Genomic DNA, 13,948 nt, shown 5'->3' on the forward strand with positions numbered 1-13,948 from the left:
ATGTTGGTACTAGCTAATGTGATTAATTAATAAAAAAATAAAATGGAATTGCAATAAATATTACAGTCATTTAACCTAAGGTTTCTTTTATTCAATGTGATTAGTTCTAATCTAATATAACAATCTAAGTTCAAGTGAGATTCTTCATTACAAAATAAAGAAAAAATTGAACCTGAATAAGTCCTAATTAGAGTTTGACAAAAATATAGAATTATCAATTCGATAATAAGTTTGATTTATTTAAATCATCAAAAAAGAAGAAGAGTCATTCGGATTCAAAAGAAAAATAATCGTCAGTGAGACAAGCTTCAATACGAGTCAAACCAAGTTTAAATCAAAGTTTTTTAAATTGGAAATCGATTCATTCAAACCGAACAACGATTCAAGTTCAAACAATTTGAATCAAATCCACCCCTAATAGAAACGTAAAAATGTGAGTGTCATGAATAGTAATATAATTAATTCATTAATATTTATCCTCCCTCTTGTTGAAGAAAAAAATTTACAAATCTTATTGATTGTTTATACAGACTGATATGACAAAATATAATTATTTATTTTTTCTCTTATTTTAAAATCATTCAATAAAATACTATCACACCATTTTATATTGACAATTTAATAAAATTTATTTATAAATTATTATTACTTATTTTTTAAATAAGTCTTACCACGGGGAATATTTTAAACATATTTTCTTTCGCTTAAAACAAGTCATCTTGTCTCTCCTTAGTTGGGATAGAAGCCAATATTCACTAGCTTTATAGCTAATCGGGACACAAACCATATTGAGCGTTAGTTTGAGATCAAATCAAGTATAAAATATTCTACTCATAACCAAATTCGATTAGTTCGAATCATAAACAATAACACTAAAAAAGAATGAAAAAAATCGTTGTCAAATGAAAAGGAAAATAGTTTAATTCTACAAAAAAATAGTAGAAAAAAAAGAAATCTTATCATCAAAATCTCTAATTTCTTATAATAATTTGGTGACAATTAAATTTTAATTATATATTATATTATATTATATTTAATAGTCAATTAGATATTTTATATTTAAGTTATTATTTATATGATTTATAAAAAAATTAAAATTATTATTAATATTATCATATTTTTATAACCGTGTTATGGCATATTAAATTTATATATATATAAATATAAATTTAATGTGCATATATATAAATTGGGACTTCGACACAAACAGACGAGATGTCAAATTTTAAACAATCAGAAAGTTTGAATTAAATATAACAATGTGTTTTATAACATGATAATTCTGGTTTATCCACGTGGCATGAGGCCAACTTTTAACACACGTGTGCGCAATGTATCATAGACTTTCTTGCGCATGGGTCTTTGGGTAGTATTATTTTAGTTGCAAGTAGTTAATGGACACGTGGAGAATAAAGAAAGCGAGTAGAGAGAGCGTGTACGCGAGAAAACTGGAGTGAAGTCGAACCGGATACCAGAATTCGGACCGGTTCTTACAACCGCTACTTTTTTAACTATTTCCAAGCGATTTTTTTATTTGCTCAACAGTAACTGCTCCCTTTTTTTTATTTTTAATTCCTGTTTGTTGAACTAATTAATGATTAATTACTAAGTTGGTTCAACTTTAGTTTATTTAATTTATTGCATATATTTTTTTCTTTTTTCACTTTTTTTATTTGAGATGACAATAATATAAAGATAAACTATTATTTCTATTATAATGAGATGATTAAACTTTCAGCTTCCTTATTAAATAAATAAATTTTTTTATTTTATTATTAAAATAATCAAACTTGTTAATACGTCATTTTTTGGGACGTAATTAATGCGTCATATTAAAGTAATCAAACTTTCACACTGATTAGATGTGTAGAAATTGTTGAGAAAGAGTAACGCTAGAGTCGAGTCAAATTGAACTTAAGTTTCGTTTGGTTTATATATAGCTGAATTCGAATTCAAGTTCGAGTTCATTGAGCTCATAAAAGCTAAGTTCGAACTTGGTTCAAATTCGAATCAACTCATTTTTCGTTATTAAAATGACATCGTTTTAATACATATTAGTCAAAACAATATTGTTTTATATCAAAATTTTTAATTAAAAAATTTGACGAGTAACTCAAGCTCAGCTAGGGTTGACACGTTTCGAACTCGAGCTTAAACGAGCTCTGTTTGAGTCCAGCCCTAGGGAAGAGGTAATATCGATATTTGCCAATTGAAATTCCATGTCAACCCTTAATTTATCCATGTTAGATTTCCAATTATAGGTAGGGACAAATCAAACCAAATTTGAATACTCATTAGCCCAAGTTTAGTTTAAATAAAAATAATTTAATCTAAGTTTAACTTAAGTTTATCAAGTCAAAATTAAAGATATCTCAAGTTCAATACAAATAAAAAAGGATTAAATTTAATTTGATTTGAGTTTATAATTTAAATTTATAGGTTGAATTTGTGATTCATTGATAAAATAACATTATTTTACTCAATAATAAATATAACGATATTGTTTTGATAATTATTTGATATAATTCATATCTATCAATGAATTAAATAAAAACATCTCCTGACTTTTGAGTTAGACCGCGCTAAATATTTTTTAACTTAAATTTGACTCGGTTTAAAATAGGTTAACTCTCTTAATACGAATTTAAATTAAATAAATTCAAATTAAACTAAATTGACTTTCGATATCAAGACAATTTGATTCAGATCAAACCCCACTTATATTTTTTCACATCAACAATTTAATATCCGGGTTAGTCAAAATAATCCAACAAATCATTTTGGAATAAAAAGCAAAATTCACATATTAACACTTAATGATATTAGAGGTTAATTCTATTTTTGTGATGTAAGTTCAATTTTTTGTATAAAAAAAAGTTTAATCAAAGTTCTTCATTTTAAATTAATTATAATTAAATTTATTAAATAAATTAAATTTTGAGTTCAATCAATTTTATAATTATTTAATTAGATGAATAAAAAATATGATTTTAATATATTAATAAAATAAATTTAAATTATATTTTTTAATATATAAAATCTCTTGCCTCTCGTTTAAAAAAATTTAGAGTTTGAGAGGCTTTGGTGTTGTTATACGTTTTGATTTAATTAATGTAAGATGGTATTTTAGTGCTTAATTAATTGTTTATAATATTAAATTTTTATGAAATTTGGTAATAATTTATAGATGATGGAAGATTACGGAACCAGAGACTTCCTAATTGTTTAATTTTTCATCTGTGATTAGAATTCTTGAATTTTGTGCCCTTTTTTTTCAGTTTTATATATGTGAACTTTTTCGATCTCACGCCTTTCCTTAGAGATCTCAGCAGGATCTCTCTGACTCTTTTGTCCTTTATTTAACCACCGGATCTCATTTCATTAGACCACAATTTTCCCACCAATTTTCTCGGCAGCCAAACACCCCGTGTCTGAGAAACTCGCTTTTTTTCTTCGTTTTTCGACATGGGTTTGTGTTCAAACTGCACTAAACGCCTTCTCTTTGTAGCCCTTTTCGTAGTTTTGGCTCTCTCTCCGATCTTTGCTCAGGTTTTTTGGTTGTCTTTTATTTTTGTTTTTTTCATGAGTGTGTGTTTTGTTTTAATGTGTTGTGGGTTTTGCAGGAGGCTTTTGTTGATACGGAGAATGAAGATTTAACTTGGTCGGTTAAAGATCTGGGCCGCCGTGGCATGGTGAGTTAAGTTTGCTGTTTATTTATTCTTTGGTTCCTGAGAATATTTGAGCGAAAGTAGGGAGAGCGAGAAATCTAAGCCTTTGGATAGATTTTGAGTCGACCCTTTCAGAAGTTTGGTCTAATTAGACGGAAGAGCTTTTAGTTTCGTATAGAACTTCGGGGAGGTGAATGGGAATTTAAGCTTGTTACTTCTTGTTTGGTAGCTGAGAAAACTTACGAGAATATAGAGAAACAAATTGAATTTTGAACCTTTTGATAGATTATACTGACCCCACTAGAGGTTGGTCAAATTATTATGTTTGATGAAGAAAATTGAACAAACTTAGATGGTATATCGGGTTCGTTTAAGTCAATGAGTAGCAGATTTATTTTGTCATTTTTTTGCAGATTGCCAGAAACAACGTTGACTCTGATATTACTGCTATTGGTTATCATCTCGACTCCGGTCTTGGAGTATTTGATGCATTTGTTGCAAGTTTTTCTATGATTCTTGTCAGCGAGGTTTGTTGATGTGTAATTCAATGATTAGTTATTTATTGCATTCTTATTAATGTCATGGTGACGATTTTGTTTTCCTTCAATAGTTATATATCTAGTGGGAAAATTTAAAATTTATTTTAATTATGTTTGCTAATATTTTTCTAATGAATGTTTTGGTTGGCTGAAAAATATGCTACTAGATTGGAGATGAAACTTTTATAATAGCAGCTCTGATGGCGATGCGACATCCCAAGTCAACTGTTTTGTCTGGTGCTCTTAGTGCCCTGGTTGTTATGACTGTAAGTTGATACTTCTTGTTTGATTAAAGTATGTTCACTGCATTTTGTGACTTTGCTCATTGTTGTTTCTAATAATGCAATGCATTTGTGTGGCATTGTAATGAAATGGTTCCAACAACAATGAAAAGCTCTGGCAAGTGCACTTTCTCCTGTACTTGATGTTATTGAGGTTAAAGTTGTTGTACATGTCAATTAGGTGCTTTCTACGGGACTTGGTAGGATTGTGCCAAATTTGATATCAAGAAAGCATACCAATAGAGCAGCTACAGGTATTTTTTCTTTATTTTTATTTTCTTCCTCACTTGGCCACTCCTTGCCTCTTTTTACCCTGTTACCTCTAGCTCTTTAATTTCACTTTCTCATTTCTTCACCCTTTCTTTGTTGTTCTTGTGCATATCTTTGGCATGCATAATTTTATATTTTGGCTTTGTTAAGTCTTTGACTGGTATCAGTATTTTTACTGTTATCCTTGCTTTTGGGTAAATCTAGTTTTTTTGACACATTGAAAATCAATATAACAATTTTTAGACTTAATTGAAAAGGTTGCCGGATGCCATAGAAGAAACTACAAACTTTGAGGGCATAGACAACTTCAACTAGTCCTGTAAAACAACTAGTTCTTAGTGAATTGCATTTTTGTTTTATTTTTTTCTCATAAGAATGGTTCAGTTTTGTTAACACAGTGAACTCAATCGAGAATGCATTTTGATTATGGATCTGATTTTTAATATATCATGTGTCTTGATATTAGATTTCTCAATCTTTCGTTGCATTTTGAAATTAGAGTATCTCATCCTATTTCATTTCTATCATTTTTTTTTTTTGGGTAAGTAATTTCATTTTTATCTTGTTGGATATTGTAAGTTGTTCGAGCATTAAACAAAGTTAACACAATCCATCTATCCTGTTCCTTTTTTTATGCAGTTCTTTATGCAATTTTCGGGATGCGGTTACTTTACATAGCTTGGAAATCAGATCCAAAATCAAGTCAGAAAAAGGAAATGGAAGAAGTATATTCTCATTTTCTTCTTGCAGAATCTCAAGATTGCCATCTTATATGTTATTTTTGACCATTTCCCTACTGTTTCTGATGTCATAACAAATAAAGATGTTACACAAGTTTCGATTATTAGCTATTTGGTCTTCACCGTTTAGATTTTGTATTATTTTCACATTCATTTCTCGTCTTGTCATTCATCAATGCAGGTGGAGGAGAAACTTGAGGGCGGGCAAGGGAAATCAACCTTCCGCCGTTTCTTCTCAAGATTTTGTACACCAATATTTTTGGAGGTAGGTTCTGGGAATGAACTTTCTGATGCATGAAATTCAACCTTTTCAAATTGTTGATGATAAGTTTTTTTTTTTGGCTTTTACCAGTGAAATGTTTCAAATATACTGCTTGCGGCATTCTTAAATATTTTCACCATTACTCTTCTGTTCATCATCTCAACCAAGCATCTGTTTTGCCACAGTCATTTATTTTGACGTTCTTAGCTGAGTGGGGAGATCGGAGCCAGATAGCAACAATTGCTGTAAGTAAATATTTTATTACCCCAATTCGATGTAGCTCTCTACTCCTGAACTTGACTTAGTATCTGTGTAACTTGCTGGCTGCTATGATGTGGCTGCCATATATAGCTAATAGCCTAAATATAAATCCAAACATATTTCTCGATTCCATTAGACTTTACAGTTTAAGATAGAGCTGCATTACCCCAAAGCAAGACAGGTTTTTTGAATCTCTGCCGAATGCTGGAGTTTATACCATTATCCCATATCATACACACTTCAGTATTTTTTTTACTTCGCTAAGCTATAATGTCTGTTTTTGCAGTTGGCTACACACAAAAATGCCATTGGAGTTGCAGTTGGCGCCACGATTGGACACACAATCTGTACATCATTAGCAGTGGTGGGAGGAAGCATGCTTGCAGCAAAGATCTCGCAGCGCACAGTGGCCACCATTGGAGGCTTGCTCTTCCTGGGCTTTTCCTTGTCTTCATATTTCTATCCTCCCCTAGGAGAGTGACCAAGTCTTGTAGGCTAACCTGATTCTTTAAGATCAACTAAGCTCTTTACTTGAAAATTTGCCCTTTTTTAAAAAAATTTTCTCTTCTATTTTGTAAGCGTAACTAAAATTTCAAAGGTTTTTTTTTTTTTTCATACTAAAAAGTTAAACGCCAAAAGGCACACGAAGACATGGTCCACAGTGCTATGGATGTGTCTCGGGCCTTAGCATCGAAGCGGGGTGACATAGACCATGGCACCGTGGACCATGTCAAATTAGACACAACATGACCCATTGTTGACTCTAGATTTGTTTAAACTTTATTTTGGTTCTTTTTTTTGTTTATAAGACCCAAATATGTTAACGTCAAAATCACTGTTATTTTCAAATTTTGTAATTATTGGAATTCAAAAACACTCTTGTTCTAATTTTATTCAAAATGTTTTAACTTAATTAGATATTAGAAGGAAAATATCATCAACCATGAATATTAATTTATATATTATGGATGATATATTATTATATGGTTAATAATATTTTATTTTTAATTTAAAATTATTATCATTAGTAATTTAATTATTACTGTATATAATATTATTGATCAGTGAGTCTTGATCTTAAGGTTGTTTGTTTGGTAACAAATCTGTTGATAAGTCAAATTCATTTTCTGATGGATTAATTTAATTTAATATAAAAATAAAATTTTAATTATGTTATTGATATCATATTAAAATCATTGGTTTGATCGGTGGGATCGGTTAAAATTTTGTCTGCTCTATTGACTGGGTTTACTTGACTGGGTTTACATCCGATTCAGATTCGGGTAAGAAAACATTGGTGTAGAGGCTACCAATTTGATGAATTTTGGGTTGTGCTATAAAAAAAGGAAAAACCAATGTAAATACTTAGAAGAATAATACTGTCATGAAATTTAATGCTAACTTAATTTGTTAGCCATGAAACCTACCTTCCAAAGACACTAATCTTTTTCTTTTTTGTTTTCTTTCTCATTTTCTCACCATCCAATCGGAAACTTTTTAATTATTAATTTATTATAAACTTAAAAAAAAGGCAACAATATCAACTTTGTAACAGAAACTAACTACCAAATCTCATAAAATGAAACGGGCTTGTCTTGGAGCCACGTATTTTGGCGCCAATGAGTTCCCAAAACATCTCACAAAAAATCTTACACAGCCTCTTAAATTTGCCCTTCATCACATTCAATTTCAGTACCACCACTACACCTCTTTACAATTGGATAATGATCAAACAAATGAGTCTCAGGTCCAGAAGCTTCATGCCCACTTGATCAAAACTGGATCTTTCCAAGCTTTGCAAGTGGGTATTCATCTTTTGGGCCTCTATGTGAAGGTTCAAAATTTAGTGTGTGTGCACAAGGTGTTTGAGGAAATGCCTGACAGAGATGTTCACGCTTGGACTGTTCTTTTATCTGGGTTTTTGCGTGGTGGATGTGGTAATAGGGTCCTGGATTTGTTTAGAGAGATGCAAGCAGATGGTGTTTGCGCGAATAAATTTACGTTATCTTGTGTTTTGAAGTGTTGTTCTAGTTTGTGTGAGGTGAGGCTGGGGAAGGAGGTTCACGGATGGATTTTGAGGAATGAGGTTGATTTGGATATTGTATTGGAGAATTCTGTGCTTGATTTGTATGTGAAATGTCAGGCATTTGAGTATGCAAAAGGATTGTTTGAACGGATGGAAGATAAGGATAGTGTGTCATGGAATATTATGATTGGTGCCTATTTGCATATTGGAGATGTGGAAAGGTCTGTTAATTTGTTTGAAAGGTTGCCTGAAAAAGATGTTGTGAGTTGGAATACAATCATAAATGGTTTAATGAAGAAAGGGTTCGAAAGAACTGCAGTGGAGGTACTGAGTTGGATGATTAATAGTGGACTGTCCTTCAATAAAATGACTTTTTCGATTGCATTGAATTTGGTTTCTGCTTTATGTAATGTGGAACTTGGAAGACAGATTCATGGCCGCGTTCTACGATTGGGTGTTCAAGAGGATGGGTTTATAAGGAATTCACTCATTGATATGTATTGCAAATGCGGGGAGATGGACAAGGCATCTTTTGTTTTTGGAAAAACATACACGGAGTCGGTGAGAATACGAAATTCCATGACTTCTGGCAAGGCAGAAGTAGTTTCATGGAGCTCAATGGTTTCTGGTTATGTGCATAATGGTGATTATGAAAACGCATTCAAATTGTTTACCTCTATGGTTTGTGAACATGTAGAAGTTGACAAATTCACCCTCACAAGTATTGTTTCAGCTTGTGCTAACGCTGGGATTTTGGAGCTTGGTAGACAGATCCATGCCCATAGTATGAAAGCTGGACACAAAATTGATGCTCATTTGAGTTCCTCTTTAATTGACATGTATGCTAAATGTGGAAGCTTGCCTGATGTTCAGATGATTTTCAAGCAAACAGAGAATCTGAATGTTGTGCAATGGACATCGATGATATCTGGCTATGCTTTTCATGGACAAGGGAGGGAAGCTGTTCAGCTTTTTGAAAAAATGATCAAGGAAGGAATAACTCCGAATGAGGTTACTTTTGTCGGGATTTTAACTGCTTGCAGCCATTCTGGGTTGCTTGAAGAAGGCTGCAAATACTTTGAGTTGATGAAAGAAGTTTACGGCATAAAGCCTGGCCTTGAACATTACACTTGCATGGTTGATCTTTATGGACGCGCTGGTCGCCTGATTGAGTCAAAGGAGTTCATTTATAAGAACAATCTCGCCCATCTATCTGCAGTATGGAGGTCATTTCTATCTTCTTGTCGACTACACAAAAACGTTGCGATAGGGAAGTGGGTTTCAGAAAAATTACTTCAACTTGAACCGTATAATCCAAGTCCTTACGTTTTACTATCGAACACTTTTGCCAGTGAACATAGATGGCAAGAGTCAGAAAATTTAAGAAGGCTGATGCAACGGAGAAGAATTACGAAATACCCTGGCCAATCTTGGATCCAGCTAAAAAATCAGGTCCATTCTTTTGTCATGGGAGATAGATCACATCCACAGGACGCTGAGATATATTCATACTTGGAGAAACTTATTGGGAGATTGAAGGAAATTGGGTACTTGAGTGATGTCGAAATGGTAATGCAGGATGTCGAGGAAGAACAACGCGAAATGCTGGTTGGTTTCCACAGCGAAAAACTTGCAGTTGCATATGGCATCATTAGCACAACAGGTGCAACACCAATTCGAGTAATGAAAAACCTGCGAATCTGCGCTGATTGTCATAACTTCATCAAGTACACTTCTCAGCTCTTAGGTAGGGAAATTATTGTTAGAGACATTCATCGGTTTCACCATTTCACGCATGGCCGTTGCTCATGTAGAGATTACTGGTAAGTAAACGAAGTTATCTCGAATGTCTGGATTGACTCAAATAGATTTTCCAGCTTGTTGCAATCCAGCAGAGTGGAAATGGTGATTGCATACTATTCTTTTTACACCTATGGATCAAGTTAAATCCTAGGTACACCACATCAGATTGGAAAATGTTTGAGTTTATATTTTGATATAGAAATTTAAGTTTTCATTTAATTTGTAGTTTAACTTTATGGAAAACTACAATGTTTTTTTGTAAATGAATTGTTGTAAAAGATAGAAATTGAATCATTCAAGGCACTCTCAAATTAGACCTTATTTGATCAAGTACTAAGTATGATTAATAAATTAGTACTTACAGACAGTAAAAACAATTAAAAAATTAGTAATAGTATCTACACCTAGTTTTGAGTATTGAAATGAGTAGTATTTAAATGATGTCTCATCATCATATGATTAGGTGTAATTTTATTCTTAATTCAAAAACATTGAATTATATGATGACATATTATCTGTATACTTGATTGAATAGTCAAAATTGGGTCCCGATACGAATAGTTGTATTAATATGCAATAATTGAAGTGAATAAACTTTAGAGGTATTCATGAATTGTTTTTACTAAATTGTATTTATTTTTATGCATTAATTTTTTTATGTAAATGTCCCCATATACATACATATACATACATACATACATATATATATATATATATATATATATATATATATATATATATATATAACACCTTTGATAGAGGGGTTTTAGTGGTTTCTCTAATTATTTTATTCTATTAAAGGGACGACTTTTTTCTACTTAAAGAGGTTACAATTTCAATTTTTTTAATTAATTTTATTAAAAAAAATTAAATTTTTACTAATTTTTATTAAAGGGTATCAAATTAATCAAATTGCTTTCAAAAAAAAAAATGAAACAAGCCATCCTAATTGTATTTGTTCAATATCTGTAATATGAAATATTTAAATTTTCATCTTTTTTATAGAAAAATCTAAAATTTATATTCTTTTAATAAAAAAAATTAATTTCTTTAATTAAAAAAAAAAAGATAATTGGATACATTCATATGTTATATAAAATTCTATATGCAAACGCTCAAAATCAAACAGGCCCTTAGAAGCCTAAGAGGTGGCCCAATTTCGAAAATTGGGCTTACCAGTAGTCAATGGGCTTAGCCCATTGGCTGTAACATAATTGAAACGTAGAGAAGAAAGTTACATGCCCCATAGTATTCTATGTATGTGTCATCATATCAAATCATTAACATTATCGAGATTTTATTTTGATTATTATCAAGGTTATTAGTATCCTATGATACATAATATTTATTATATAATACGACATAGATTCAGATTTATACAAATTTTTTGAGAAATGATGATGTGTTAGAAGTATATTTGAGAGATTTTAAAACTTTGAGGTTTTTATGATATTTCCTAAGACGATAATGTGCCAATTGAATACTCTATTTTACTATTATTTCAACTTTATCTTTATAAGAAAAAAGAATCGTATGATATTATACACGATTCTACCATAATTATTGTATAAGATAAATGTTACAAAATGATATTATATATTACTAAAGAAAACATAATTACAACTAGGGATGAATTTGATCCAAGTCAAATTTGAATAAGATCTAGTTTGAGATCGATTTGAATTCAAAAGAGTCTGTTCAAAATCAACAAATTGAGTTTAAAAACAATTCAATTTTGAAGTCAATTCGAACTCAACTCGTCTATGAAAATGAACTCAATTCTTAACTTGAACTTGACTCGTTCAATTGATTTTGTAGTCAAATTCAAGTAGATTAATAGCATTATTAATATAAATTTATTCTCAATAACCAAAAAAAAAATCAATTTAATCAAAAGACAGAAAACGATGTATAGACAACAATTTGATTCGCCTAAGCTTGAATAATGTCTAACTTAATATTAGTTCTCGAATTAAAACTTAAACTATTCTTGAAAACAATTTAATTAGATGTGATTCAAACTAACTTGAACTTTGCTTGCTTATGAAAGCCAACTCAATTTTAAACACAAATTCAATTTATACTATTTGAATTTGAACAACTCAGTTTAAATCCAACCCTTTATACAAACGAGAAAGTTTATTAAAATCAATTGACATGAAGCTAATTTGTTACTAATTAAACAAAGTTATCATGAAAGTGGTCAAAGGGAGGCTAGGGCATTTCTTGAAAGAGATAAAATGGTTTTGAGTGGTCAAGTAGTAAGCACACAGGTGTGCAACCAAGCTTGACTCTTCAGTCAATTTTGCCCCAAAAAAAGTGCAATTTGCTAGCCGCCCATAAAGGCAACCTCTTGTTTTTGAATTCATACTACTTTATTATGAGGTTATTATAAAGTTAAATAAAAAATTATTTTATATGCTTGAACACTAGGATTTGATCTTATTCGAGTTATTTGAGTTTAAATTCAAACTCGAATCAGACAAATTAAGTTCAAACTAAAGATTGAACTAACTTTTTTATAAATACGCTAATTCAAATTGAATTCAAAGTTGAATGTTTTTTTAAACTGAATTAAACCTCAATCTATCAATCTCGAATTGATTATCCATATTTTTATTAACATTTTATGAATGATAAATACCCATATGTCATAACTTTGCAAATTATATAATTAAAAGATAATATAATAATTTGACATTATACGTCGGGGTGAGTATTCGAGCCAAGTCATCTTGACATGAATCTATTGTTTGACTTGAATGTTTGATAATTTGATTCAAGATTAATTTATTTACTTTTCGTGTTAATATCGTTTATCATGTCAACAATACTATTTATTTTGTAAATAAGTTTTCGATGATATTTTACACCAATTTAAACAAGTTCAAGAGGTAGACTAAGGATTTGAGTCAAAATTGAACTTACTTTTAACCCAATTCGATTTGAAACCACCCCCGACCATATGTGACATGAGATAACACACCTAAATAAAATGGGTCTAAAAGAGAGTTTGTGGAGTGCACGCATGGTTAACATGTCATACAAAAGCAATTCTTGCCTTGGTATGAGACATGTGACCAAATCTTATCCCTTATCCAACAATTTTTGCTCTTTCTGGTTGGCGTTTCTTTTGGGCTTTCAACAACTTTTTACTAAAATTATAGATACATATTTTTAATATATAAATAATATATCATCATATAATTAAATACTTAAAAATATATATACATAATATCGCTAATTTTTTATATAGAGATCTTTTATTAATATAATTATGTGTACTTAATTTTAAATATCAAATTAAATATTTAAATAATATATTATTATATAATTAAATAATTTAAAATTAAGTAATATTTTAAATTATTACCTGTTTTGGGTTTAATTAAAGTAATAAAGAGTTTTACAAATTTATTGTGTTTTAGAAAAAAAATCAAATTTAATTAAACTCGATGTCTTGGAGTCTAAGATTTCTGTAAATAAGAAAATTAATTTTAATTTAATGTAGTCAAAGTTTCAGGAATTAGAATTCTCAACCACTCAGCTAAACGATGAGTCTAACAATCTATGATTGTTACACTTAAGGAAATGTGTACTCTTATATTTAATTTTTACTATTTTATATTGAATATACCAAACTAAATTACTTAGTTTCATAACAAAACAGGATAAAATCTGAAAATACTGAAAATCTGATCTATTCTATAGAAAAATCTGAAAGTTTGGTTTATTCAATAAAAAAAATTGAGAGTTCAATCTCTTTAATAGAAAAAACAAAGTTTAATTATTTTAATTAAAAAAATAATATTTTAATATCTCTCCATGTGTTGCTATTCTAACTTTTGAACAGTCTGACTCAATTATTAATTTAATTAATTAAATTATATTCGACTTAAATTATTCTTTTGACTATCTTAAGATTCAATCTGATTTTCAAAACATTAACCATAACCCATGCGTGGGGATGGAGATTAATAATAATTCTTAACATTCGAAAACAGACAAAATACCGACAAAATAATTTTAAAATGGACCTTTAAGCCAAATATGCTCCCATATTGGTCCCATTTGACACCTCCACAGCTCTACTTCGAT

The 13,948-nt window shown here is 30.2% G+C and overlaps 1 pseudogene; it reads left to right on the forward strand.

Annotated features, from left to right (window-relative positions):
• Positions 1 to 3,146: 3,146 nt before the first annotated feature.
• Positions 3,147 to 10,081, forward strand: LOC123209432 (annotated as a pseudogene).
• The last annotated feature ends 3,867 nt before the right edge of the window (positions 10,082 to 13,948 follow it).

This window comes from Mangifera indica, chromosome 2 (assembly GCF_011075055.1).
Source record: "Mangifera indica cultivar Alphonso chromosome 2, CATAS_Mindica_2.1, whole genome shotgun sequence".
In the NCBI taxonomy this organism is placed as follows: domain Eukaryota; kingdom Viridiplantae; phylum Streptophyta; class Magnoliopsida; order Sapindales; family Anacardiaceae; genus Mangifera; species Mangifera indica.